This window comes from Camellia sinensis, chromosome 10 (assembly GCF_055761805.1).
Source record: "Camellia sinensis isolate YWXY chromosome 10, ASM5576180v1, whole genome shotgun sequence".
Classification (NCBI taxonomy): Eukaryota; Viridiplantae; Streptophyta; class Magnoliopsida; order Ericales; family Theaceae; genus Camellia; species Camellia sinensis.
The window spans coordinates 139,602,807-139,629,320 of NC_138970.1; the positions used below are offsets into that span (position 1 = coordinate 139,602,807).

Consider the following 26,514-nt stretch of genomic DNA (forward strand, 5'->3'; position numbering starts at 1 on the left):
AAAAAACCCGATTAATTATGTATTTTTTTTATGTATGTCTATCAAAATTTTAAATCACTTAATGGGAAAAATTAATCAATTTTCCAAAATTATTGATTTTTAATTTACAAAATAGATTAAAAAAACTATTGACTGATTTATTTATTTAATAACAAAAATATTTCATAATCTCTCCCTCCTAATCTCTCTCACAAATTTTCAAAAAAAAAATATTAAAACCTGCATTCTTTTTCTCTTCTCCAAAAAATCAGATAATAATTTTTATTAATGTTGTAGATATCTGCCTATATTTTATATATTATATTATAACATAACAAAAAAAACTAAAATACTAAATTTTTTTTTTTAAAGTTTATCTAAATAAACTTTAAATCAATAAAACTCACATGTCTATCACATATCTAACTCACATCAAAACTTACCTAAATAATAATAATTAAAAACAAATGGAAACCACAGATAAATTAAATTTTAAAAAAAAAAAGATACCCACAACTCCATCTTAAATAAATTGAAAAAAAATACCCGAATAGAAACCACACAAAAATAAAAATAAAAAGATATATCTATCTATCTATCTATATATATTAAGAAAAATGGGGTTTCTAACCCCCCAAGTCTTGTGGGAGCTCCAATATCCCAATCTAAATTTCCTGATTTTTTATTTAAAAAAAAAACTTTAACATTTATTAACTTCTCTCAACCCCTAAGTATAAAAAAAATTCTTTAAAAAGTCCAACATATATAAATGTTTTGAAAAGTCCCAACACACACGATTATTATCCCTTATAATAACACTTTAATATATTAAGAATAATCATAAAAAAAAATTCTTAAAAAGTCCAACACATATGAATTTCTTGAAAGTCCAACACATATGATTATTATCAAAATATTATACTTTAATATAATATATAAAAAAAAGACATTTAAAAAAAAGACATTTAAAAATCACAATTCACATATATAAAAATAATTGTGAAGTACATATGAATTCCTTGAAAAATCCAACACATGATTATTATCCCTCATAATAACATTTTAAAACATTAAGAACAAGCATGAAAAAAAATTTCTTGAAAAGTCCAACACATATGATTAGTATCAAAATATGAAATTTTAATATAGTATAAAAAAAGAAAAAAAAAGGCCAAGGTGGTGAAACACAACCCGTGCATAGCACGGGTGATATGCTAGTACTATATATTAAGCAAATGGGGTTTTTAACCCCAAGCCTTGTGGGAGCTCCAATCTCCCAATCTAAATTTTCTGATTTTTTGATTTAAAAAAAAAATCTTAGCATTTATTAACTTCTCCTAACTCCTAAGTCTTACCCTCATAATAACACTTTAATGCATTAAGAACAAGTATAAAAAAAAATTCTTTGAAATCCAACACATATGAATTCCCTGAAAAATCCAAACACATATGATTGTTATCCCTCATAATAACACTTTAATGCAATAAGAACAAGCATAATTTTTTTTTTCAAAAGTTCAACACATATGATTATTATCAAAATATTAAAACTATAATAAATTTATGTAAAAATAATTACTAACTGCATTTTTTTACTTAATATATATTATTTATATTGATTACCTTTTTTAGATTTGTATTTATATAGAAGGAAAAAAAATATCGGTCGAAATAAATTTTTTCTTAATTCAGGCCAAGTTTGGCTAACCTAAAAAAGTACACTTATTTTATCTTTTTATCTTTTTTAGGTCACATCAATCAATATCTCATCTCTACTTTTTTTACACATAATATAAAAAAAATCAAAAAATACACTTATTTAGTTATAAAATTAATTAAAGATACGTTATATTTATTATATTTCTTTTTTTTGTGTAAAACAATATTTAAAAATTATAATATATATATATATATATATATAATTCACAAGATTGAATGAGAAAAGCTTTTGCCGATACTCTCTCTCTCTCCCTCTTTCTCTCTCATTTGCCCAACTCCCAGAAGAGAGGCCCCAGTCAAATTTTATTAACCCCAAGTCCCAAGCATCGCTTTCCTATCTCTCTCTCTCTCTCTCTCTTCTCCCCACACAACACCAACACCAACTATATCAGCAGGTTATGAGGAGGAGCTCTCTTTCTTTTCTACAGTGCTTCTCCTTTTCACTGCCAAACCAAGCCCCCTGAACTTCAGTTCTGATCCTTTCAAATTTTAGGTACTTTTCTCTCTCTCTCCCTCCTGCTTTTTCATGTTTCTGTTTATGGGTTTGTGTTTCTTTACCTTCTAGTGTGGCCTTTTGTATCTGGGCGTCTCTCTGATTTTGGATCTGTTCGAGGGTTTTACTGATAATTACGATTCTGTGATCAAGATCTGTTTATTTATTTATTTATTTATTTGTTGCTTTGCTTATCATAAATTACTTTTCGGGTTATTCAAAGGTATTAAGAAGCTGCATTTGTTAAGCAGCTGACCTAATTGACTGTAGCTTTACTTTTTTAACTTTAATTCTTATTTTCTTTCAATTTGTTTTGATTTTATTTCTCTTGGTGGTTTGTTGATTGTTTCTTTGAATTAAAATTTGATCACTGACCCCATGCGGTTCTGTGCTTGAACACTTAGTTTCGGCGAGTATAATTTGTTTTTCTCATTGGGATTTATAGATTCTGTAATTGTTTACTTGCAAAAGTTTATATTTTGGTTTATCTTGTCAATAATTTAAGTACTCTGACTGTGTTTTGACTGTATAGCGACCCAAATATTATTCACTGGTTGGGCAGGGCTTCGCTAATTTGTTTGTGTTCCGTCGTCGTGGTTTTGTTGGATTGGACTTGTCTGTGCTATTACGCCTCATTTCCTTTTGTTTTTTTGCTTGATCCTTTGTTTAGATTCACATAATATCATTATCTCTATCTCTTTCTTATGAAGGGGAAGATACTGTCGCAACCTGTCTTGTATCTATCTATACTATATATTAAGTAAAAGGGAGTTTTTAACCCCAAGGTCTGTGGGAGTTTCAATCTCCTAATTCTAATTTTCTAATTTTTTGATTTTAAAAAAAAAAATCTCAACATTTATTGACTTCTCCCAACCTAACCCCAGCATTTATTGACTTCTCCCAACCCACAATCCCTTTTGACTTCTCTCATAATTATTGCAACACCCTTTTCAATTTCTTCCATATACTATGGTTACACACAAAAATAAAAAGATAAGAATTTAGCTATAGATCTCAAAAAGATATAACATCTAAATTTGGATTATGATTTAATAATATAATTATGTATTTTTTTTTATGTATATCTATCAAAATTTTAAATCACTTAATAGGACAAATTAATCAATTTTCCAAAATTATTGATTTTTAATTTACAAAATAGATTAAAAAAAACTATTGACTAATTTATTTATTTAATAACAAAAATATTTCATAATCTCTCCCTCCTAATCTCTTTCACAAATTTTCAAAAAAAAAATATTAAAACTTGCATTCATTTTCTCTTCTCCAAAAAATCAGATAATATTTTCTTTTAAAGTTGTAGATATCTACCTATATTTTATATATTACATTATAACATAATCAAAAAAACTAAAAAACTAAAAAAAAAATCTTTAAAGTTTATCTAAATAAACTTTAAATCAATAAAACTTACCTGTCTATCACATATCTAACTCACATCATAACTTACCTAAATATAAACACTCACAAAGAGAAAAATGTGTTTGTAGTTCGTTCAACAGTTCTTTTTTTTAATGTGATTATAGTTAGTTCAATGGTTCTTTTTTTTTTTAATGTGATTGTATTATAATTAGTTTAATGGTTCTTTTTTTCATTTATTTATTTTATTATGGGAAAAATGTGATATGATTGTAGTTTGTTCAATGATTCTTTTTTTTAATGTGATTGTATAGTAGTTAGTTCAATGGTTTTTTTTTTCATTTATTTTTTTTATTGTGAGAAAGATGTGATGTGATTGTAGTTTGTTCAATGGTTTTTTTTTAATGTGATTTAATCATTTTAACGGTTCTTCTTTATAATTAATTTTTTTTTATTATGAAAAAAATATGATTGTAGTTAGATAGCATAAAAATATTTGTGATTTGTATGATTGAAGTTGTCTCCTTTTTTTATTTGTATTTGGTCTAGCCAAAAAAAAAAATTGTAGTTTGATTTTTTAATATGATTGAAGTTAGATAAATATAAACACTCACAAAGAGAAAAATGTGATTGTAGTTAGTTCAATGGTTATTTTTTTTAAATGTAGATTGGTCAGAAGAATATCTATACCTTTCAAAAGGTTAAAAAAAAAGGGGTAAATTACATTGGCACCCCCCTGAGGTTTATGTTTATTACACTTCTCCCCCTCACCTTTTGAAAATTACATCTCCCCCCTGAGGTTTAAAGTTTCATTGCAGATTCCCCCTCAGCCCTTTCAATTTTTTTAAATACCAATTTTACCCTCATTGGGTAAATTACATTGACACCCCTCACATTTTAGAAATTATAATGCCCTCCTTAAGGTTTAAAGTAATATTACCAATTGCCCCTTGGTTAGTATTAGTTGGAAAAAAAATTCATTGAAAAAAAAAAATTAATTGGAAAAAAATTAATTGAAAAAAAAAATTTGTTAGTAAAATTTTTAAATTTTTGTTTAAAAACCAACGTGAACTCATTTTTTGAATTTACGTTTTTTCCTCAAGTTTTTATGTATATTTATTCAATTATAGATTTATATGCTTGAAATGTATGAATTACATATGAAGAATAACTTGCATTGAGTATATATTTGACTTCCTTGATGTGGATTGACATAAATACATATATTTTTTTCTTTCTTTCCTCTTTTGCATAGTAACTTGAGGAATTTTGCTGCTTAAGTACTTTAATTTTTTCAAGGACCAAATGTATTTTCCTTAGTTATGGTTCGTTAGTTTGTTCCACTCTTTTGACTTACCCTTATTTAACTGAAGCAGATTTATTGTTATTTATGGATCAAGTTGGGATAATACTTAAGATTTTTTTTTCTTTAGCAGACGGTATAAAGAGAAAAAGGAAGAAGTGGCAGAGACGGAGGTTGATCCTGAACGAGATCAGGGGATGGTTTTTGCTTATGGACTTTTTATTGCTGTATCAATTACATTTTATGTCTTGGGCAAACCTAAATAAAATCCAAAATTTGAGAATTTTTTAACTGTATTTTTATACAAGAAATTGGAACTTGCCATATTTTATTTAAAAAAGTTCAAAGGGTGCTAAATGAAATTCAATTACTTAGTCTTTACTGTGTTTGAACTTTGAAGATCTATTATTTTATTTTATATAGGTAAATGAAGCTGGCCAAAATGAATCAATTTTCACATTGATTTTAATTTCTATTATCTTTAGCGTACGATTTATAAGATTTTGGTAGGCAATCAAAGCCATCTATTGGAGACCCACTTACTCTGTGCATGCTTGCCTTGCAGCTGCCACCAGAAGTTTCGTGCTTCTTGGGCTACTCACTGTGGGGCTATAACGTAATATGTGATGGTATATTACGTTTGATGGTGAACTAATTATTTGTGTTGAGTATTTTTAATACCGTTGAATTACAGTTCCAAGTCTGAGATGTACGCCTTATAATGGACCGCAATTCAAGTCATTCCAAGAGAGTTGGGTAAGTTCAATTTTTCTTTCCATAGCCAAAAAATTATCTCAATTTAATTTTTTATTATGCTATAACTATTTTAATTCTATCATTAGTGGAGGTTTGTCATCTCGTAATGAGGTCAAAGATAGAAGTCTACACTTCTTTTAACGAAGGCTGTTATCAACAAGTGAAGATGACAGAGCAAAAGGCACACTAATCATATTGAAAAAGTCTACATGCTAAATTGACAAGTAATTATGGGCTAACAAAATTGCAGTAAGGCCAAGTCCAATGCTTTGTAAGATAGATGATGACCCCCTGCCCTTCTCTTTCACCCTCCTCCCCCACACAATGTAAACTCGCCAAGTTGTTTTTTTTGGTTTTGGGGATGGGCTTCATGAATTTGCATTGGTTAAAATTTGGTTTCGGTAATGGAGAAATGTTTTAAACATTGCGTAGCTATTAATGGATTTGTATTATTCTAGTGATTTTAAAATATTAAGGGTGAATATTGTGGAAAAAAACTGAAGGACATTTTTTTTTTTTTGGTGAAGGATGGTATTTGCTTTGATGTCTCATATTTCATTTATTAGTGGAAGTTGTTTACTTTCCCTAGTGCTTCCACGCATTAATAGATATTTGATCAATAACAATTAGAGAGTGTTTGATTGTACAATTCGAGTTCATTAAATTGTATACTGCTGGTATATTCTATAAGTCATAATGGTCCATTCCATTTATTGCTTGTTGTATCCCCTGCAAGTTAGTGGGTTTGATGGTGTGGTTAATAATATATTCCCCACCCACCTCCAAAAAAGGAAAAAAATATGTTTAGACTGGACAGTATCATTTGTTAATCTTATTATTGTATTAACTTTCACATCTAATCAATGTCCATTTCCCTTCTTAGTACCATCTAGATGCTAATGCAGCTTCTTTGCAGTTATATTGAATTTTTTGATGCAATGCAAGTCCCTATGGCAATAGCACTCTCTAGCCAGCCTCTTCTTGGTTAGCCAGTAATGGTTAAACCATCAGAAGCTGAAAAAAATCTGGCTCAGTCTACTACAGCCACAGCTGGGGCTGTAGGTGGGCTCATAGGCCCCTATTTGGGGGGAGCTAGAAGAGTATGTTCCTTTCTATTGAGGTAAGAAACATCTTCTATTCCTTTCTTATGCTTTTTCTTATACATGGCTGTGTTGCTGCAACATTGTGTCCTTGCTGCCCAGGTGAAGAAACCACACTGGTTGTCTTACCCATGTGCTGCCACTGTCCATGTGACATGACCATAAAGAAAGTATTGGTTTTCCCTCAGCTGATGATTTTTCTTTAGTTTTTCATGTATGAATGTCTAAGTTGATTGGTTTACTTTTTGGGTTGAAAATTTTGCCCTAAATCTGGATGCTTTTAACATAATGCATCTGACCTTTCTCAATGATAAAAGTATTTTTTTTTTTTCTTTTCTTCTTTTTCTTCTTCTTCTTCTTTTTTTTTTTTTTTTTTTTTTTTTTAATCTTTTCTGAATCCCAGATTAGGAACAAAAAGCGAACCTTGGAAATTGGTTTGGTCGGAGATAGAGTAGGAAAATGCCTGAACTTGTGAATAAGTTCCGAGTTCCATATTTTCCCCCTCTGTGCATAATGATGAATTCAAACATAATTTCATGATGGGGTAACTGTTTATGCTATGGAGATTCACAAGTACATAAAAGAAAATTATCTTATTTTGAAGTAAAATATGGTTTGATTCCATTAGTTCTAAAATTTCATGTTTATGTGCATTGGCAGAACATATTTTGCAAGGCTCTTGGAAATTTGATGTTGTTAGTTAGAATATATTTTCCAATAATGTTGTCATACATTACAACACAAGTTCATCATAGAACTTTGGCAACATCACTCTCCTCAAAACAATTTTTGCATCCCAGGGATTGAGTGTTAAAGACCTTGTTGTTCTTTTAGTTGTAGTAATTTGTCTACTTGGATGATTGTTAACTTGTTGTGCTTGCTGGTATGGCTCATTTGAGAGTTGTGTTGTTGTGTGTTTGGGAGACTTACCACTCACTTACGATGGTTGTTTTATGCTTCAAATGGTTTCATATATTTTTTTTACTAACTTGGTAATACAAAGGCAAAGCAGTGAAACATTTCAGATATTGAAATTGAACTTTTATTAGACTTTATGCAACTAGGATTAGATTGAGAAGATTTGTCAGTGAGAGTCCTAACTGTTGATTGGCTTTGATTTTGCTGTTTCTGCAATATTAACCTGGTGCTTCTCTTTTATCTTTTTTCTTTTTTGCCCCTTGCAAATAGCGTGAAGATGTAGCTTATAATTCTGACTACGGAACCCCCATCCACACTCATTGATCTTCTTCCTTTCTCCAGTGGTGATGATAACTCAGCTTTAGCACCTGAGCGGTAAGCTATTACACATTAATGGGATGCACCTTGGGAGGGACCAATATAAGTTGTATGAACTTACGACACATTAATGGGATGCACCATTTGTGAATTAGCCTTAAAATTAATTTTTTGTTCTCATAATCTCAAAAAAAGTCTGTTACAGGGATAAATTGTATAATTGATCTAATTGTAAATTGATGAGTTACTAATGTTTTTAATCTTTTGTATAATTGATTAATTACTAAAACTTTTAATTTATTTTTTTTACAGATTGGATTAGAGACATTTTTTACGTGCAACAATGATGTAATTTGCTTGAATGTTCATTTTTGTTTGATAAGGATACACATACTTTTTGGAGTTGCACTAGTTATTGTTGGATTTTTGGTGGAATTGAACAAGTTATAACTTTTGGATATTTTGTAGATATTTCACTATTTTATTGTATTAGGATGAAATTATTTGTAATGATGAATGGATATCTTCATTTTGTTAATTCGTAAATGTGTTGATAACATGTTAGGTTAAGTTGTGATGGAATTGTTATATTTAACAGGTTTCAACATGAACAGGGTCATATTTATTTGTAATGATGAATGGATATCTTCATTTTGTTAATTCGTAAATGTGTTGATAACATGTTAGGTTAAGTTGTGATGGAATTGTTATATTTAATAGGTTTCAACATGAACAGGGTCATATTTGTTGAACTAAAATTTAGATTTTGATAAAATAGGTATATAATGTGGAAAAAAATATTATGGAATTATTGACAAAATTTTTCATCCCTAAAGAAGGTTTTTTTTTTTCTCTTATTTAGCTTAGGTGGATGATTAATTTTGTCATGAATTCTTTATTTCGTCGCTAAATGAATTTGTCATGACAAAAAATATTGTCACATTTTGTCACTATTATCCTCAATGTGTGACGAATTTTTTTTGACATTATTTCATTATTTTTAATGATGAATTTATTTTTGTCTCTATTGGTAGCTTCTTTGACAAAAAATTTTCGTCTTCGTTTATATTAAACGTGACAAAATTATTTTGTCTCCATTTCTTATTTTTATGACAAAATACTTTTGTCTCTAATTTCTCTTTAAATGACAAAATATTTTGTCGCTAATTACTTCCAAGTATGTTCCCAACAGAATGTATTGGAGACAAAAAAATTCGTCACAAATTTATCATTTTTAATGATGAATTTGTTTTTGTCTCTATTGGTAGCTTCTTTGACAAAATTTTTTTTGTCTTTGTTTATATTAAACGTGACAAAATTATTTCATCTCTATTTTTTATATTTATGACAAAATACTTCTGTCTCTAATTTCTTCCTTTAATGACAAAATATTTTGTCGCTAATTACTTACAAGTATGTTCCCAACAGAGTGTATTGGAGACAAAAAAATTCGTCACAAATTTTTCATTTTTAATGATGAATTTGTTTTTGTCTCTATTGGTAGCTTCTTTGACAAAAATTTTCGTCTTCATTTATATTAAACGTGACAAAATTATTTCGTCTCTATTTCTTATATTTATGACGAAATACTTTTGTCTCTAATTTCTCCTTTAATGACAAAATATTTTGTCGCTAATTACTTACAAGTATGTTCCCAACAAAGTGTATTGGAGACAAAAAAATTCGTCATAAATTTATCATTTTCAATGACGAATTTTTTTTTTCGTCTCTAAGACCCTTTAGCGACGACCCTTTGGCGACAAAACGGGTGACGAAAAATGTTCGTCGTAATTACTTTGGGTGACGAAATATATACATTTTAGGACAAATTTGTTTCGTCTTTAAATCCCAAATTTGTTGTAGTGTAAAGAAATCCCATTTTGAGATAACTAACTAACATAAATATGTTGTCAACATGCCATCTATAATCCATACCAACATGAATTAACATTAGCATTACCTTACCATCAAGCCTGACCAGAAGAAAAAAAAAATCCTAAAAATGTATAATCCATACCCACATGAATAATCCCCCTACCGTGGATGACCCACTAACTCCGGAACAGAATTTTGAGCCTCAACCTCCCCAAATCATTAACACCTAGTTTGGATTGAATGATTTCAAACACTAAGCATAACATATGAAGATAAAATCTGCCTAGTAGATGAAATATAGGCTCCATAATTTGCCATATAGATTATCAGGAATCTAAGGGAAACAACGCATAGATAATCAGAAAGTGTAATGATGCATATAATATACACAAAAACTAGGGCAAAAAAAAAAGAGGGGTTTACAAAGAGAGCATTTTACCGTAAAAGTTTCATCATCATTCTTATTTTTCGGTGTTTGGCTAAAAATTAAAAGATAAAATAAAAATAACAAAAGTTTTCCATTGACACATTTTATCGAACATTTGACATACAAGGAAAATGGTACGATAAGAATCACAATATCAACAAGCTATTCCAACAACAAAAAAATTCCATAAAAAATGAATGGATCATTGGTTACAAAGAGTACAGTGCACGCGGTTAAGATCAACTAGCATATCAAAAGTTCATGGGGTTGGGGAAGGAATTGAAGAACTTACAGTGAATGAGAAAACATAAACTAGAAAGAGAGAAGCAGCAATGGTGAGAGGAGAAGCAACGTTGGAAAGGCCAACGACGGCGACTAACAAGAGCAGCGGCGGCGCCGATCAGCAAGGAAAGGAGGAGGAGCAAGAGGGGAGATGGAGAGGCGCGTTGATCAGTGGCCATCGACGACAGAGGCGAGATGGAGAGCCGCAAGAAACCCCAGAAAGAAATTGCCCAGCTCTTTCTCTCTCTACCAAAGCAATTTCATGAGCTTATATACAATATGGGAATAATTATTTAATATAAACATTAAATTGAAAAATTATATATAATCACACCAAACTGTGATGAAAATAAATATATATATAATCACACTTATTTAAAATGTGTGATTGAAAAAAAATATTATCTCACTCATTAAATTAAGAGTGATTAAAAAATCATTTTAATTTTTTTAATCACATTTCTAATAAAAGTGAGATATTTTTAATTCTTCTTATGTGATCTTTAATCACATGTTAATTAGAAGATGTGACTAAAAAATATAAATACAATCACACTTAATTGAAAAGTGACATAAAAAACAAATACTATCACACTTAATCAAATCAAGTGTGATTAAAATATTAATCTAATTTTTTTTATCACACTTCTAATAAAAGTGAGATATTTTCATTTGTTAAAGTATGATCTAATCACACTCATTTAAAAGTGTGATTAAAAAGTAGTAGTGTATATATAATCACACTTTAATTAGAAGGTCTGGTTAAAAAATATATAAATAATCACACTTATTTAAAAAGTGTGATTAAAAAGTAATAGTGCATACATAATCACACTTTAATTAGAATGTGTGATTAAAGATATATATAAATAATCACATTTTAATTAGAATGTATGATTAAAAAATATATATATAATCACACTCATTTAAAAAGTGTGATTAAAAAGTAGTAGGGTATATATAATCACACTTTAATTAGAAGGTGTGATTAAAAAATATATAAATAATCACACTTTAATTAGAATGTGTGATTAAAATATATATAAATAATCACACTTATTTAAAAAGTGTGATTAAAAAGTAATAGTGTGCACTTTAATTAGAATGTGTGATTAAAAATATATATAAATAATCACACTTTAATTAGAATGTGTGGTTAAAAAATATATATATAATCACACTCATTTAAAAAGTGTGATTAAAAAGTAATAGTGTATATATAATCACACTTTAATTAGAAAGTGTGATTAAAAAATATATAAATAATCACACTTTAATTAGAATGTTTGATTAAAATATATGTATAATCATACTTGTTTAAAAAGTGTGATTAAAAAGTAATAGTATATATGTAATCACACTTTAATTAGAAGGTGTGATTAAAAAAATGTATATATAATCACACTTAATTGAAAAGTGACATAAAAAATAAATATGATCACACTCAATCAAATTAAGTGTGATTAAAATATCAATCTAATTTTTTTTATCACACTTTCAATAAAAGTGAGATTTTTTTTTTTTTTATTAAAGTGTGATCTTTAACTATTTTTGTAATAGTAATACCATTTTCTGTTTGTGTAATTACTGTGCAGAGTGACTCTTCTGTTGATGGGAGCTATTCATTCCCTCTAATGTTTGATAAATTGCCAGAAGTGAACCAGGAAGGCTCTGAATGGACAGATTGTGAGATTAGAAATGCTATCAACTTAATTTATGAAAATCTACACAAGCTGGATTCTTACTTGAATGGTAAGAGTCTGAACATTCTTACTTATGCTTTCTGATTTTTGTTCAACGTTTGTGGTTGTGTTTTATTACTAAGAATTGCTTGTTTCTAAAAAGGATTTTGAATAATTATAAATGTTATGGAGTAGAATGGGATTCTGAGAAGTATGATTTACTAAGATCTACCCATAATCTGTCACACTGCTGTAGTACAAAAAAAAAATTAAGTAAAAGGTAGTGCCTCTTTGCACATAAAAGGATATATTGACTGCAATGAATGTACGTGGAGGTGGCAACTGGTATAATTCCTGCTAACTGTTCGCATTTTCCATAGTTTCAAGCTCTAAATAATTTGCATGGTTTGATTGCTTATGCTTGGGATCTAGTTTTAAATTTTAGAATATTTTATATATCAATGCACCTCTATGGGCATTTTTATTTTTTTCTATTTCTTTTTTCTTTATTTATTTATTTATTTGGAGTAGCGGCTTTATCATCAATAAACTGAAACATAAGCTATGCGTTTCCCAATCAAACTTCTGGGACCAGTTAATTTGAGCTTTTTAGAATTGTTCCCTTAGAAGATGAATGTAAGATCCTATATATTGTTATAACTCTTCATAAATTAATTTCTCTCTCTCTTACGTTTGTGTGCATGCCGTGGGGTGGCAATGAAGGGAGACATCCTGGAAGATCCAGCAAAGGAGCCAAACAAGGATATGTACATGATGACTATTGAGCCAGAAGATGCACCCAACCAACCTGAGTAAGTTTGCTTGTTTGATGTGCATTTCAATTCCTTTAATTTAGTCAAATCTTGATTAGATAACCAGTACTATTTCAAGAGGTTGGGTTAGATTTTTTAGAATCTAAAAAAGAAAGAGTATATTGAGCAACTGTAAATTGGCCAAATTAGTAATGAAACGCCATAAAACAAAGAACGGAAGACTCATTCCTCTAAGTACATAGTAAATGCGTGTTTTAGTACTTTTCTCTTTGTGCTTTGGCATTAATATTCTTAGTAATTTTTTGTAGCTTATTTTTCTTTTTTAAGAGAAACATTATGTTGAGTATGACATGGGATTGTATACTTTCTAATAGTTTGAAATACCTAAGGTTAATTTGACCTAATGTGACTATTTAAAATAACGTTCAGTAGCTTGAACTTCTCATATTTATTTTTGTTATCTATTCACCGCACATCTTTTGTTGGCTTTGTTTTTATTATTTTTATGTTTTACAATACCGAGAGGATTGAAGGCCATGGGAAGTAGCATGGAGAGCAATTCAGAATGACGGTGAAGGATAGATGGAGGTTGGGTGTTTTGGTTCACTTTCTTCTTATTTTTTGTGTTAAAATCCTTTGGATTTTTATTTCTCTTCTTTTTTCTTTTTTTCCTCTTATATGACTGGGGGTTTGAGTGTTTTGGTTTACTTTCTTATTTTTTGTGTTAAATGAGGGAGTGGTGAGAGAGAGAAGAGGGTAATGTCATTTTGTGGCTTTGTATATAATGTAGTAATTTTTTGATTGAGAATTGTGAATTCAATTTTTGGATATGTTATTTTGTGGATAATGGTGATTGAATATTAAATTGAATGGGAAAGTGAATTAATGTTGTATTTTTTATTTGAATGGGTGTTATTATTTCATATTAGTGCTATTTAGTTTTATTATAGGTGTTCTTTTAGTTCAATCACATAAAATTAGCACGATTTCAAAAAAAAAAAAAAAGATTATAAGACGGCGTTTCTAAAATGCCACTATAACGGTTGGAATTTTTAAAATTAAAAAAACCTATGATGGCATTTAAAAAACATCGCTAAAACTATAATGACGACAAGTACCAATAGGGTAGGATATTTGGCGGCGTCGCCTATACTAATACAGCGACGTTTTCTAAACGCCATAAAAACTATAATGACGGCTGCATTTTCGACGTTTGATAGTAAACGTCACAAAAAGAATTAGCGACGTTTTTAATATCTATAACGGCGTTTTTTAAACGCCGCTAAAAATCTAATTTCCCGCAGCGCAGGACAAGCTCACATTAAAGTCAAAGCACAAGAGACTCAGAAAAGTCCAACTCAAATTGAATAATTTTCCGCTCAACTTTTCGGATAGGCTCTTGGGGATTGGATCACCACGTCAAAGTGATTCCTTTCTTGAAAGAGACAAAAGAAAACATGATGATCCAGAATGGATTGAAGAAACAAACGAAACGGTAATAAAGAAGGACGTAGACCTTCCTTACCTCCCTCTGTTTAAAGTGCCAATGAAGGTACTATTGTGGAATTGGCACTATTGTGGAAGCAAGTGTTTGTACATAAATTAATATAAATAATAAATTTTAGGTATTTTATATATTATATTATATATATTATAAAATAATAAATATACATATCTATACTATATATATAATCAAATATAGTTATTTTGTCAAAAGCCTCCAAATATTTATTCTTAAATTCTCATAATTTTAAAACACTCTCTTTCCTACGTGGCAACCTTATTTGATTGCCTTTCATGTTTTCTATTTTTCTTCATTTTTTATTTGTTTGATTAATTAAAATTAAAATTAATTTCATTACTTATGGATAAAGATTTGAATTTCAAAATTCCTCCATATAGATAAACATATAAAAACTGAAAATTAATTTTATAATCTACAGATAAAGATAAAAAATAAACAATTAATTTAAAAAAATTAATTTCATAACTTATAGATAATTTAAAATTTCTTCCCATAAATAAACAAATAAAAGTTGATAAATAACTTATAAAAATTAATTTCATGGCCTACAAATGAATGTAAGGATTAAATAATTGATTTTTTTTTTCAAAAAAAAATTACTCTATTTTCCCCCCTCATTTCGTACTTTAATTAAAAATTCATCAATAATTTATGAAAATTTATTTCATGACCTATAGATAAAGATAAAAATTTTAAAAATTATTTAAAAAAAATAATTTCATGACTTATAGATAAATAAACATATAAAAATTGATAAATAGTTTATAAAGATTAATTTCGTGGCCTACAGATAAAGATAAAGATTAAATAATTGATTTTCAAAAAATTAAAATAATAAAATTTAGATAAAGATATGATTTGTTAATCTATATATCTATCAAAAACATATATATCTAAATCTTTATTTTGATTTACTCATTTTTTTTCTCCAATCACATATTACCTTTTTTTATTTTAAATTTTTTATCTTATGAAATGCTCTTATCTATAACTTCTTATCTCCTATTAAATTCTTAACCTTCTCTTGATAATTTTTATTATTCGTTATTATCTACCAAATGATAAAGATTATAAAAATAAAAAAAAAATTATGGCTCTAAATGAGAATAGTATTAATAATGAAATAATAAAGGCTACATGGGAGAAGGTAGCACAAAAATCTCACAAAATTATTTTTTTTTCACTATATTTATAAAAGGTAATAATTTGAGATTCTTTCTATTAGTTATTAAAAATAATTTGCATTAGATCATTGTTATGTTTTTTTTTTTTAAATTTTTTTATAAGGTTGTCATTCGTTATAGTATTTCTTCAATCACATCTCTAAATTCTCTCTTTGAAATTTTTGTTTTTTCAATAATTAAGTGCACAAAAATCTCACAAAATTAATTTTTTTCACTATATTTATAAAAGGTAATAATTTGAGATTCTTTCTATTAGTTATTAAAAATAATTTGCATTAGATCATTGTTATGTTTTTTTTTTTATAATTTTTTTATAAGGCTGTCATTCGCTATAGTATTTCTTCAATCCCATCTCTAAATTCTCTCTTTGAATTTTTTTTTTTCAATAATTAAGTTTAGAATCAATTTCTTATCAAATTTGTTTTCTTGATCCTTATTTTATTGAAGGATCGAGACGAATAAAACTTTCATATAATATATGAAATTAATGAATATAATACAAAGATGATAGGGAAGTACTACATATTTGTCAATATCTCTATGTTATTATTAGTTGATTTGCTAGATTATACTATCAATTTAGAGCCCATATGATTTAATTCAATGTTCATGACTCTATTTGTATTTGACCATTTTTTCGTTGAGTAACCAATATAATTTTTTTTTGGGTATATAATGATTAAAGCTATCATTTGTTATATTTTTTCAAGTACAATTCAAATAATTTTTTATCATTTTTTTATAAATGGATTAAAACTATTCTCTTATATAATTTTTATAATACTATGACATTCTTATCTTGATTAATTTTTTTAAAATGACGTAGGAACTATGCAAGTATTATTCAAACTATGGAGAGTGATTTATACTTTGATATGATATGAGTGTGTCATTGATAGAGGAAATCAAAGATAGAGAGTTGCTAATATAATCAATTAATGATTTGTTTGAGAAGTTCTTTTTATAAGCAAGGCAACAAACTTAGATTAAATTTTTTTAAAAACTACTTATAAATTATAATTAAAAGTTAATATTTATTCATAATTTGATCCCACAATAATAATATACACCACTGATTTAAAGTCCAAGTAAATTTATGATAACTTTTCTGAGCTTATAGAATTTCTCTCTTTTAATGTTTTGTTTAGTTTGATACAAGTTATTTATGTTATCAAGTAACACAAAATATATATAGTCTATTTTTCCGTGCATCGTACGGGTTACCGCTAGTATATATATATGAGAGTGTTGGCTTTGCTGACACCCCCGTTCCCACTCATATTATATATATATATATATATATATATATATATAAGTGTATGTCTGAGTCTAAAGATATTGTGTAAATAATATTAGGATCAAAATTTAGTTATAGTTTGTACGCATTATGTTAAAATTTGTAGAGTTTGTAGCACCTGATAAAAAATGAAGTCAGCATTCTTATCATTAGTTTGTGGCTAACACATGATGCATTGTTTGACAAAATTCCTTTCGATTGTAATTTTATTCGATCTTATATTTCAATGAGGCTACGAGTATTTAGATGCGAATCCAATTAGAATTATGCATATGCAGAGGAATTTGTGATCTTAATCCTATCATGTTTTCCACTTTACTAATTATGTCGGGGATCGAGCTGTCGAAGTTGTTTGACCACTCGAGCGATCGATTGTGCACTCGAGCGAAGATGCAATCCTTTCAGAAGTTTCACACGCTTGCAAAAGTATTAGAAGTTGCATTTTTACGCTCGAGTGGCCTTTCCTGCACTCGAGCGTAGATCTTTGTTTTGAAACACGCGTTTTAGTTAGACTGCTCGAGCGTCCATTCCTGCGCTCGAGCGGAGATGGCGATTCTGTTTTCTATAAATCTGCGATTAATTCAGTTTCTAGAGTACAACATCCAGATCTTCTTTTTGGGTATTAGGATTTTCATCTAGAGTTTTTTACTTGTTTCCTTTGATATCTGTGAGAGTTTATATTTATGAATTGAGTGGATTATATCCAAGGGTTTGTTTATTTTGTTTTATTCAAAAAAGAGAGAGTTGTTCTCCGGTGGATTCTGTGAAATTTGGGTCTGAAGCTTTGGTGGATTCTAGAATGGCTCGTCGTTGTGGATTCAACATCAGCGTTATAGATTCAACGTTGGACAAGACAATTCCAAGGTGAAGACGATAGTGGAAGAGGCACATTAAGGTTAGTTCAATTTGAGCGTGGATTCGCTAGGTAATTGAGATTACACTTATGTAATTCTTTTTTGTCTTCTTAGTGGATATTATTTTGTAGCTTTGGCTCTTGGTTTTTTTGTTTTTTTGTTTTTGTTTTTATCACAATTGGAGGCAATCCAATTGCGGTTTTTCCACGTTAAAATCGTTGTGTCGATTTGTCTTTGATTGTTTGATTGGGAATGTTATTTATTAATTAAAATTGATAAATAATCATAAATCAATTTCTCAGGGATTTTTAGATTTTTCACCACTCATTATATACACATATACTAGTGTATGTCCGTGCCTAAACGCACGGTGTAAATAATATTGGGATCAAAATTTAGTTGTAATTTGTACGTATCATGTTAAAAATTGTAGAGCCTGTAGCACCTGATAAAAGATGAAATTAGCACTCTTACCATTAGTTTGTAGCTAACACATGATACACTAGTAAGTGTCATAGTATCCCATACCCACATGGGGTGGTGGGTTATTTTTATATATCCAAAATTCATACAATAGTTACAAAGATTTTAAATGAGATATATATTTTTACATCTGATATAAATGTTTTTTAAAGAGATTTTATCATTCATTCAAATATTTTACTAGAGAAGCCACTGTGCATTCAAATATTTTATTAGAAAAGTTACTACATAGTCACTGTGCACCATTTGATTTTACAGCAAATATTTTGAAAATATTGAAATTACTATTCATCAAAAGCGACCTTTTGGTCATTAATTTCAACAGTTGCCTCGCGTGTATTTCCTCTGTGTGCTCGAGCAACAAGTCAAAGACAAGAGCGTGGGTTCTGTCTCCACATGACATGCAAGACTGAAAAGGAGCGTCTCTCATCTCTTAACGGGAAAATTTTTTTGGATATAAATAAAAGTGTTTTGGTTGGAGAAAAAATTAGAAGTGAAGAAGAGAAAAATCTGTAATATTAAAATATTCTCAAATATTGTATTGTGCTTCATTGAGTTATATTTTCTTCAAGAAATTTTTTTGAAAGTTTGAGCAAAATTGTAAAAGAGTTTTATATCCCTTATTCATTTTATACTTGTAAAAAGAGAGAGTTTTTGTGAGTGATTTTTTTGAAATAAAATCACTTGGGTTAGGTGTGACTAGGCACCAGATTCTAAACTAATCGGAGTGATTGGCATTGGTCACTTGTTGTAAGGTTTAGTAGCACCCGTAAAGCTAGTGGTGCAATTATTATTTGAATAACAGTGGAGAAATTTCCGAGGATGATACTTAGGGAGTGGATGTAGGTCTGACATGCCGAACTACTATAAATCGTTATGTTTGATTTCTTTTCCCTTTGCTCATTCTATTTCATTACTTTATTTTATATTATTGAACATATTTATTTATTGATTATTTGGATTAATTTTAAATTTGGCGATTTATTTAAAAATCCAATTCACCCCCTCTTGGGTTGTTTACCTAGGATAACACATAATATGCTTCATATATATAACACATAATATGTTTAAATCTCTCTCATACTTATTTTTATTTTGATATTTATTAGACGTTAAAAAATATATATGTATTAACTATAGCAGAACGGAGCGATTTTGAAGGCGGATTATAAATTTTAAAGTTTAATCAATGGTTAACGAATAGAGCGGTGCGGATTGATTCAGATTGATGCAGTTTTAGCAGATTTGACAGTATTTTGCACTGCCCTATAATATATAAAAGTAGTGTTTACTCTTATGTGACATATCTCTTTTTTGTTTTTTTTTTTTAAAGTGCCATGCTACATACCCTTATACCTAATTATTTCTAAAATCTAATATTTAAAATACTTCTATTTAATCTGAACTTTCGATAGATAACATTTAATATAATTATATGTACTAAAAATTCTTTGCGAATTAATTTTCTTAAACTTTTTTTCACTTTTATTCAACTATTAAATTTTTATATTAAAATTGAATATATTTCTTATTTTTTTTGTCTAGCTTATTTATATTTTATTGTTAATTTATATTGAGTTTCCTATTTAACATGAAGTTGTTCATTTAGAAAAATTTATATTTAATTTAAACTTTATGTATATATATAATTATATATAATATGTATAAATAGTTTTAAAATAAATGTTAAAGAAAAATCAATGCTCAACATTATTAATCTATCTATTTTTTCTTAATTCAACCACAATATACTTATATTTAATTTTTTTAAATAACTTCCAGTCCTACTTATTTTTGTTTCCAAATGAATATGAAAAAATTAAATAATTAAAATCACTTTCAATTGTATATTATTTTTCTTTCCAATTTAACTGTTATTATTAATGTCAAATTGAGTATTTATTTTACTGTATTATAATTTAATATCATATAAAATCGTTATATATCTATTTCAGTTACACTTTTATTGTTCAACAGAACAAAGATTGCACTGCATATTTCGTAATATATTTTTTAAATAGTTCTATATATATGTACACATAGATATATACATAAATAATTCAACTAAAATTATTATATATTTATTTATGTTATATTTTATATGATAAAATTAATATTATTGTTTTGTAATGAATACATTGCAACATATTTCTTAAAAACATTTATGTATAGACATATATAAATTATTTTATTTTATAAAATATTATTCAAAATGGAAAAAAATTAATCTGTATTGCACGGGTCAACTACTAATTATTAAACGTGAACAACTCACTTGGTGTTCATGAAATTCCTTCTCTCCTTTTGCCAAATGGCCTTCTCTCGTTGTACTAAGTGTCAATTTCTCCATCAAAAAAAAAAAAAAAAAAAATAGTAGTGACAAGAGGGACACATGACTTGAACTTATGACCATATATAGACTTAATAAAAAAACACTTTTACCATTTAAACAACATAAAAGGCATGTTTTCAATTCAAAATTAAGATTTATATTTTACAAACATCTATGGGGGGCTCAAACGCCAAGTATATATATATGTGAACCCTAGGCGCTTCTGGATTAGAAGAAATTAACAAAATCTGTGTCTTTTTGGAGAAAATTTGATGAGAGCAGATTGGGTCTTTGGTTTCATTGCTTCATTTTTTAAATACTAAACAAAACATATGCAATATATATATCATTTAGAATCATATTAGTAAAACTTTTCTTTCCTCTAATCTTCATCATAGGATCAACTGAATCAAAGAAATTGGGAATGCTATGCAGTATTTCTCCAATCAGAGTGAATAGAGTTCTCTGCAATAGTTTTAATGTAGTAGTCCACTGGTTTAGTACGTCTTTCTTTCATATATATAATTTTTTGGGAGTATTTTAGTGCTACTTTACTTTAATTTTAAATTTTTATCGTCAAATTATATATTTTCTTAACCTGTGTGTGTAACAATAATAAAATCATTGTACAAAAATAATAGGACAAAATCCTTGTCCCCAGTAGTAGCTAACGGTGTAGCCAACTCAAGTGTTCGTCCAGGGCTCCGAGTAAACGAAGGCCCGTTTATTATTATATATTCACCATACAGTATGTATATACATAAAACAAATTATAGTCAAAATAATATTCAAAAATGAAAAGTAAGAAAAAATCTATTACTGAATAAATAAAAAATGAATTAAATTTGAATTATCAAATAAGAATAGCACTTCGTCCGTTCTTGGCCAAATTAGAAAGAGAGTAAACAGCCTCTCTCATCAACAATGATAGAAAATTTTAATTTTGAAACTTTAGTCATGTGACAAGAGGGAAGAAAAAAAAAATATATATATATATATATAAGCACAGACATCACATTACATGTGGGCTCCACTCCTTATCACATCCTTAGAACTTTTTTTAGAGTTTTAAAATTAGAGCTCTCAATTTTTATTCATTTTGTAAACATTATGAAAAAGGTATTTTACAAAAACAATAAATAAATCTAGTAAGTATTTTTCATTTTCTAAAAATATACATTACATTCTCTTGTATTGATAAAATATTTGACTGTTTAATTCCAAAACAACAATATTACAAATCCACCTTTATCAACTCAAAATTTATTCAAAAAAAAGAAATGAATGGTTCAGATTCATTTCATATGTGACCACACGCCTCATCAATTCAATACCCACCACATAAACACAAATACATTCGGAGTAAATGTAGGATCTATAAGGGTGAATTCTTTGTTGGGATATACCTCCTTATTGGAGTGTGGGACCCAATTGATTTATTAAAAGAGTTTGATTTAGTTTGGTATTAGTTATAATATATTTTTATATATTATATCTAATTTTGTGGAGACCTAATCCAATTTGATAACAATTAGGATTTGATAATAAACTCTAGATCCACAATATAATTTTGGAGTGTATTGTTTTTCATGAGAAGTACGGCAGCAACTTTGTTTCGGCAATGCTTAGTGCATAACTCAACTTGTTGGGTTTTTAATTAGTATTGATTGTTGCTTTGGGTTTTGACTTGGTCAATCAAGAGTTGATGCATTGGTTTGGTGCTCTACTTTGAAGCGGTTGATTCGTTTTCGGTGTTGATTTGGTTCGTTATTTTGAATCTTCTTCAACTCTGGTTCAGAAGATTTTGGTTCATCTATTTGGTGAGGTCTTTCCTCTTTGTTTATTTGTGATTATTTGGAATTCACCTAAGGGTGATTTTGTGAGACCATTAGTGTCTCGTTTGTAATCGTTTGGAACTTATTTGGTTGATAGTGGAATCGGATTTCGATCCCGTGGACGTACCTCACATTGAGGGAACCACGTAAAAATTCTTGTGTTGCTTTTGATTTAATTTTTCCGCATTAGTTTTTATTCCCATTGATTGATTTACTTGTGGGGAATCACATCGATTTTCCCTAACAACTGGTATCAGAGCTTACGGTTTATTTGAGTTTATTTATTTGTGTAAATCAATGGAGGGGAATGTGGGTCGCATGTCTAGCTTCAATGGAAGTAATTGGGTAACTTGGAAAACTAAAATGGAGGACCTATTATTTTGTAAAGATTTATATGGACCCATTGAGGGTGATTCTGGCAAACCCGAGGGTATGAAAGATGATGAATGGAATAGGCTTAATCGAAAAGCCGTTGGTGTTATCCGTCAATGGATTGATGACAGTGTGTTTCATCATGTTGCTACTGAAACTTCAGCACATGATTTATGGAAAAAATTAGAGAGCCTTTATGATAGAAAATCAGCCACAAATAAAGCTTTTTTGTTTCGTAAGTTGGTTAATTTAAAATATAAAGAGGGCAGCCCTATTCCTGAACATTTGAATGAAATAAAGAGTATTGTTAATCAACTTGCTTCTATGAAAATTATTTTTGATGATGAGTTGCAGGCTTTGATGCTACTTAGTTCTTTGCCCGAAAGTTGGGAGACTTTGGTTGTGACAGTTAGTAATTCAGCGCCCGATGGAGTTGTCACAATGGGCCAAGTCACTAGTAGCCTGTTGAATGAAGAAACCAGAAGAAAATCAGCGGGTTCCTCTCATTCAGAAGCATTTGTTGTGAGAGGCCGAAGCAAAACAAGAGGGAGGAGTAAGACTCCTCATGGTCGTGATCAAAGCCGTGACAAATCAAGAGATGGTTCTTTTTCAAAGAAAGACGTTGAGTGTTATTATTGCCATGAGAAAGGACACATGAAGCGAGAATGCCGAAAGCTCAAGAATAAGGAGAAAAGGCGTGATAAAAGTGTGGATAAGAAGCAAGAAGACACAGCAGCAGTTACTACCAATGGTGATCTCATGGTCGTTTGTGAAGATGATTGTATCAATTTTGTGGGCCAAGAGAGCAATTGGGTGATTGATTCTGGTGCTTCTTTTCATGTGACTTCTCGAGTTGATTTCTTCACTACCTACACTGCAGGAGATTATGGTTCTGTTCGAATGGGTAATGAAGGTTTGTCCAAGATTATTGGCATGGGTGATGTTTGCTTGGAAACAAATCTGGGCTGCAAGTTGTTGCTTAAAGATGTGAGGCATGTTCCCGACATTCGCCTCAATTTGATTTCTACTGGGAAGCTAGATGATGAAGGCTTCAACAACAAATTTGGTGATGGAATATGGAAGCTCACAAAGGGTTCCTTGGTGGTGGCTAAGTGTAAGAAGACTCATACACTTTATTCGATGCAAGGAAAAATTTGTAAAGGTGTTGTCAATGCACTTGAAGAAGATACTTCTACTGAATTATGGCACAAGCGGCTTGGCCATATGAGTGAAAAGGGGCTGCAAGTTTTGTTCAAGAAAGAGCTTCTACCCGGTTTGAAAGGTACACATCTTAAAACTTGTGTTCATTGTTTGGTGGGTAAACAACATAGAGTTTCCTTTCATAAAAATGTTGCTTCTAGAAAAGAAAATGTTTTGGAGTTGATCCATTCAGATGTTTGTGGTCCTTTAAAAGTTAGAACACATGGTGGTGCACTTTATTTTGTTACTTTCATTGATGATTATTCAAGGAAAGTTTGGGCTTTTTTACTAAAAACTAAAGATCAAGTTCTAGAAGTATTTAAGCATTTTCAGGCTATGGTTGAAAGAGAAACAGGGCAGAAATTGAAGTGCATCCGATCAGACAATGGTGGTGAATACATTGGGCCATTTGATGAGTATTGTCGCAGCCAAGGTATTCGGCACCAAAAGACAGTTAAGAAGACTCCTCAACAAAATGGCGTTGCCGAGAGGATGAACCGCACAATTGTGGAAAGAACAAGGTGTTTGCTTTCACAAGCTAAATTGCCAAGATCCTTTTGGGGTGAGGCATTGAAGACGGCAGTTGACGTGATCAATTTGTCTCCTTCCTATCCTTTGAATGGTGATGTTCCAGAAAGAGTTTGGACCAGTAAAGATGTATCTTATGCGCACTTGAGAGTGTTTGGTTGCCGAGCTTTTGTTCACATTCCAAAAGATGAGAGGTCCAAGCTTGATAGCAAGTCAAGACAATGTATTTTTCTTGGCTATGGGCGTGATGAATTCGGGTATAGATTGTGGGATCCGGTCGACAAGAAAGTTATTCGAAGCCGTGATGTTGTGTTTCTTGAAGACCAAACAATTGAAGACTTTGGCAAAGGTGATCAACCGGAGCCAAAAACTAGTGATCTCATTGACATGGATCCATCTCCTTCATCTTCAGTTGATAATGAAAACGGGGGAGATGTGCAGCCACCTATTGAAGATGTAGAGGATGATGCTATTCAAAATGAAGTTGAGTCAGAAATTGAGGAAGAACATCCAACTCAAGAACCGCCACCACAACTTGAGTTAAGAAAATCTACAAGGGACCGACAACCTTCAAGAAAGTATCCTCCCAATGAATTTGTGTTGATTTCTGATCAAGGGGAGCCGGAGAGCTACCAAGAAGCAATTGAGCATGCAAAGAAAGGTGATTGGAAAAAGGCCATGGAAGAGGAGATGAATTCCTTAGTTGAAAATCACACTTATGATTTAGTGAAGTTGCCTAAAGGGAGGAAAATTCTGAAAAATAAGTGGGTCTTCAAATTGAAGAATGATGGCAAGAATCTGAGGTACAAGGCACGCCTTGTTGTGAAAGGCTTTGGGCAAAAGAAAGGTATTGATTTTGATGAAATTTTCTCACCGGTTGTAAAGATGTCTTCTATTCGGGTTGTACTTGGCATGGCTACAAGTATGAACCTTGAAGTTGAGCAACTTGATGTGAAGACCGCATTTCTGCATGGTGATCTTGAAGAAGAAATTTACATGGAGCAACCGGAAGGCTTTGTGGAAAAAGGGAAAGAGAAATTTGTTTGCAAATTGAAGAAAAGTTTGTATGGTCTCAAGCAAGCCCCGCGGCAATGGTACAAAAAATTTGACTCTTTCATGATGAATAATGGTTTTTCTAAAACCACTTCGGACCATTGTGTGTTTGTGAAAAATTTTCCAGATGGTAAATTTATTATTCTTTTGCTTTATGTTGATGACATGTTAATTGTGGGTCAAGATTCTACCATGATAAACAGGTTGAAATTGGAGTTGAGTAAGTCTTTTGCTATGAAAGATTTGGGACCGGCAAAGCAAATTCTTGGTATGAAAATTGTTCGTGATCGTAAAGAGGGGCTGATTTGGTTGTCTCAAGAGAGCTACGTTGAGAAAGTTCTTGAGAGGTTCAACATGGATAAAGCAAAGCCGGTTGGTTGTCCACTTGCAGGTCACTTCAAGCTTAGTTCGAATCAATGTCCTACAAGTGAAAAAGACAAGGAAGAGATGTTGAAAGTTCCTTATGCTTCAGCAGTTGGTTCTTTGATGTACGCCATGGTTTGTACAAGGCCGGATATTGCTCACGCAGTTGGTGTGGTGAGTCGTTTTCTCTCTAATCCGGGTAAAGAACATTGGGCAGCGGTAAAATGGATTCTAAGGTATCTTCGAGGGACTTCGAAGGTATGTTTGTGTTTTGGGGATGGTAAGCCGATGCTTGATGGGTTCACAGATTCTGACATGGCCGGTGATGTTGATTCTCGGAAATCTACTTCGGGGTATTTGATGACTTTTGCAGGGGGAGCTGTGGCATGGCAGTCTAAATTACAAAAATGTGTTGCTCTCTCAACTACCGAAGCTGAATTTATTGCCATTACAGAAGCTTGCAAAGAAGAGTTATGGTTGAAG

At 30.0% G+C, this 26,514-nt stretch overlaps 2 long non-coding RNA genes across 6 annotated transcripts; both read left to right on the forward strand.

Annotated features, from left to right (window-relative positions):
* Positions 1-1,913: 1,913 nt before the first annotated feature.
* Positions 1,914-8,504, forward strand: LOC145801329 (uncharacterized). Of its 5 annotated transcripts, XR_014342667.1 has the most exons (6): positions 1,915-2,191; positions 5,008-5,630; positions 6,547-6,750; positions 6,833-6,900; positions 7,919-8,023; positions 8,279-8,504. It is a non-coding gene; the product is annotated as an uncharacterized LOC145801329 (long non-coding RNA). The 5 variants fall into 5 exon arrangements; XR_014342664.1 differs by lacking the exon at positions 6,833-6,900 and having other exon boundaries at positions 1,914-2,191; positions 5,717-6,750; XR_014342666.1 differs by having other exon boundaries at positions 6,547-6,900.
* A 3,647-nt stretch (positions 8,505-12,151) lies between these two features.
* Positions 12,152-13,831, forward strand: LOC114280130 (uncharacterized). The gene is made up of 2 exons (XR_014343387.1): positions 12,152-12,302; positions 12,956-13,831. It is a non-coding gene; the product is annotated as an uncharacterized LOC114280130 (long non-coding RNA).
* Positions 13,832-26,514: the final 12,683 nt, after the last annotated feature.